Below are 4,876 nucleotides of genomic sequence, written 5' to 3'. Positions count from 1 at the left end.
TCATGTATTTGTACTGTGAATGACTGGGTGTGGTCAAAGAATAAATCCTATAATTGAATTGTGTAGTTCTTTAATCATTAGTAGTAGCAGCAGTGATAATGGTAGTAGGAGTGGAGTAGTGCTAGCTTTATTGTGTGTGCTTACACATTTCTGTGTGTAGTGCCTTCAGAGGCCAGAAGAGTGCATTGATTCTCATGGAATTGTAGTTACATGATGCTGTTAGCCACCTGCTTTGGGTCCTAGTAACTGAAATCAGATCCTATACAAGGGTAGTACAATGCTCTTGACCTCTGAATCATCTCTGGAGTCCAGATTCTTAGTGTCTTGAGTCATCAAATAGCTGTTTTTCTTCATTTATTACTGGTCTGTTATACATTGTCAGCTAACTCTAATTTTCTTTATGTAATTCCAGCTTCAAAACAATCCTTGTAATATTTTAATGGTGCAGGAGGTCCTTCTGTATTTGTATTGCTTTAATTGGTTATTAAAGAAACTGCTTTGGCTTAGTTGATAGGGAAGATTTCAGGTAGGCAGGGAAGACAGAACATATTTCTGGGAGGAAGGGCAATGTGGCAGATGCCATGGTTTTCCTGCCCAAGACGGACGCTGTTTAGACTCATGCCTTTGGTAATTCACAGTGAATTGGCGATACCCATTAATGGAGATGGGTTAAACTAATATGTGAGAGTTAGCCAATAAGAGGCTAGAGATAATGAGCCAGGTAGTGTTTAAATGAATACAATTTCTGTGTGGTTATTTTGGGGGTTAAGCTAGTCGGGCTGGACTGAACAAAGGGGCCCTGTGCTCTTATAACAGAGTGGCACCCAACGTGGTCGACTAACTCTGCATAAAACCTGAGAGGGCTTGAAAAGGAATTCAAGACACACAGAAAAAAAAAACCAAACCAGACTTTAACATAGCTTTTTGCTGTTTGCCAGCTGTGTCCCATTCTCATTAGCGTTAAGAAAATTCAAGGTTAATAAGGCATTATGCAACTATTTCTGGGGGCATTTTCCATACCTTTCTTTTTATTTAACATATCCTTTATAGTTTGATTTGATCTTTCTATGACTGCTTAACCTGTAGGATTGTATAGTATACCTGTAACATGCTTAACATTATAGTAAGCAAAAACAATTTCATTTTCCTAGAAACATAAGCTGGACCATTATCCGTTTTTATTTGTGCAGGTATACACATGATGGCCATAATTTCTAATAAATGTGTGATTACTGAATCAGCTTTTTCTGAGCTTAAAGCAATTGCCCATTGAAAGCCTGAATAAGTGTCAATGGTGTGATGCACATATTTTAATTTTCCAAATTCTGCAAAGTGGAACACATCCATCTGCCAGATTTCATTCCTCTGAATATCCTTCGGAGTAGTCCCTGCAGGTAGCGGTGTTTGGTTATATAAAGAGCAAGTAGGGATTCTCTTTTATAATCTCCTTAGCTTGTTGACATGTAATAGAAAACTCTTTCTTTAAACCTTTGCTATTCACATAATTTTTTAAATGACATTCTGAGGCCTGCAACATGCTTCCAATCAATTTTTGATCAATTTCTGCATTACCTTATGCCAGAGGATCTGACAGACCCGTTTGGGATCGTATGTGTGTTATGTACATTGGACAAAGCCTATTCCTGATCATGTCTTGTACCTGGATAAACAATGAGGTCAACTCTGTATCATCTGGTATAAATTCAGTGGTTTTAATATGCAAGATAACTCTTTCTGCATATTGTGAATCTGTAACTATATTAAGAGGTTCTTTAAAATCCCTTAGCACCATGAGAATGGCATATAATTCTGCCTTCTGGACAGAATTATAAGGGCTTTGTTTCACCTTACTCAATTAATCTGATTTGTAACCTGCTTTCTCTGATTTATTTGCATCAGTATAAAATGTATGGGCTCCAGTTATTGGAGCATCACGTACAATTTGAGGAAGAATCCAAGATGTCTCTTTTAAGGTTAAGTCTATCGCTTTTGGTATAGTTGCTATTAATTTCTCCCAAAAAATTAGCACAAGCCCTTTGTCATGGTTCATTGTCTTTCCATAACTTTTTTATTTCATCAGTAGTGAAAGGCACTATAATTTCAGCTTGATCTATACCTGCTAGTTGACAAAGTCTCAGCTTACCTTTTATAATTAATTCAGAAAACTTTCCTACATAAGTTTTTATTTTTTACTTGGTTTGTGTGGTAAAAATATCCATTCTAAAATAATATCTTCCCTCTGCATTAAAATTTCTGTAGGAGAAATTCTGGAAGGCAATATGACTAGAATACAACTAAGATTTGGATTTACCCTATCCACATGTGCCTCCTGTAATTTTTCCTCAACCATTGTCAGTTCCTTTTCTGTTTCTGTAGATAATTCTCTAGGATTATTCAAATCTTTCTCACCATCTAAGGTTTTGTTTAAAAGAATTATTAGATCAGGTATTATTCCAACAGCCAATCATAGATTGGAAATGTAAAAAAATCTACAATAAACTGTAATTTTACTCTGTGACATTTGGGCAAAAGGAATAAATAAATTGTATTTATAGAGATTTTCAAACCTCATTCAAATAGCCTATGGTGTAAGACTTTTATAAACTTACATTTCTACTCAGAATATTATACTTGAATTTCACTTTCAATTCTTTTTGGTAAAAATGTTTAGTGGGCATATAAAATTATTGACATCATTATGAAACTCTGATATATACATGCACAACATTGTAATTTACTCAGTTTGCTCATCCACTGCCAAGTCCTGTGCTTTTTGTTCCTATTATTACTTTCTTTTTCCACATAGTGCCCTTCTACTTGCATGTCATAAAGACACTTATATTTAAATCAGAATGTGAAAATGGGTGAAAGAATACAATATTGTTTTTATATTTTTATGGTTAAGGGGAAGTTTTTCCTGATAGATAAAATGGAGAATACAGCAAGAGGCATCTGGGAAAGTCTAGAACAGGGAGAGAAAATAGTAAACTAAACATGACCAGCAGAATTGGCCAGGACATGATTTGGGGAGCAAGAAAGGAAGATCAACAGAGAGAAAGCCAAGAGAGAAAAAGTCAACAAGAAGACCAAGAGAGTCAAGAGAATAACAGGGTTATATAGGAATCAGAATCTGGGGAAAGGAAATGTATAACCTGGAGAAATTTGGGGAGAAGAGCTGAAAGGAGCCAGGACACTGAATATCTCTGTGTACTCTCCAACAGGCACTTGGCCAGAGAGCTTGGAGGACAGAATGCACTTTGGTATGCTAATAGGCACTACAATTCCTTATTTGTCTTGTGTGTCTTTTGGCCTGACATACCAGTTTATTGTTGATGATAAGGGCCCATGTAATCTTTTCTGTAACTTGCTGAAATTAGAATGGTATCTGTACCAGGAAAGTTTGGAGTGCTTATCAATGGCTGGGAGGAATGAGAGGAGTACAGGCTGGGTGACACCTCTTTTGTTTTCTTTACAGGTTCTATGGTTAGCATACTGGAAACAGGTTTGGAACAGTCTGAAAATTCTGGCTCAAGCCACAGCCTCAGGACAGTTTAAAATTCCATCAGAAGCATCTAGTTTACATTGGTTTTCAGCAAGTCTCGGGCTAGCTGGTTTCTATTTGGAGCAGTTTGAAGTCATTAAGTGATTAAAAATCTGATGGGACAGACAGAAATTAAAGCAATAAAGTAATAAAGCAATAAAACAAAATTTTCCAGGATAAAAACAAATTTAAACAATACGAGGCCACAAATCCAGCCTTACAGAAAATAATAGAAGGAAAATCACTAACCAAGGAGTCCAACAATGACCACAATAACTCAGACATCTAGAGACCCCTCAACAGCGCAACTCAAAGAAGGGAAACACACAAACCCTACTACTAAAAAAGTGACCGGAGTTAACAACCACTGGTCATTAATATCACTTAACATCAATGGGCTCAACTCCCCTATAAAAAGGCACAGGCTAAGAGATTGGATACAAAAACAGGATCCAACATTCGGCTGTCTACAAGAAACACACCACAACCACAAAGACAGGCACCTACTCAGAGTAAAGGGCTGGGAAAAGGCTTATCAAGCAAATGGACCCAAGAAACAAGCAGGTGTGGCCATACTAATTTCTAACAAAGTTGACTTCAAACTTAAATCAATCAGAAGAGATGGAGAGGGACATTTTATACTCATAACAGGAACAATTCATCAGGAAGAAGTCTCAATCCTGAATATCTATGCCCCTAATATAAAAGCACCCACGTACGTAAAAGAAACATTACTAAAATTCAAGGCAGCCATCAAACCACACACACTAATAGTAGGAGACTTCAACACTCCTCTCTCACCAATGGACAGGTCAATCAGACAGAAACCGAACAGAGAAATTAAAGAATTAATGGAGGTAATGAAGCAAATGGACTTAACAGACATCTATAGATTATTCCACCCAAAGAGGAAAGAATATACCTTCTTCTCTGAAGTTCATGGAACCTTCTTGAAAATTGACCACAGACTCGGTAACAAAGCTAACTTACACAGTTACAAAAAAATATTAGTAACCACCTGTGTCTTATCAGATCACCATGGATTAAAGTTAGAATTCAACAACAATGCTACCCCCAGAAAGCCTACAAACTCATGGAAACTGAACAGTCAACTACTGAACCATACCTGGATTAAGGAAGAAATAAAGAAAGAAATTAAAGTCTCCCTTGAATTCAATGAAAATAAAGAAACAACATACTCTGAAGGCGTAAGTCACAAACAATGCCACACCAATTCGGGGTTATGATTATTAGGGTGGTATTTATTTAAAGGGGAAAAAACTTACAGATCACTGTCCCAGGCAACAGCCCTCCCGCAACAATACTCGAACTTAT

This window comes from Microtus oregoni, unplaced genomic scaffold (assembly GCF_018167655.1).
Source record: "Microtus oregoni isolate MIOR12 unplaced genomic scaffold, Mior012 000006F_ref0000085, whole genome shotgun sequence".
NCBI classification, from domain to species: domain Eukaryota; kingdom Metazoa; phylum Chordata; class Mammalia; order Rodentia; family Cricetidae; genus Microtus; species Microtus oregoni.
Note: the sequence above shows the minus strand (reverse complement) of the source record.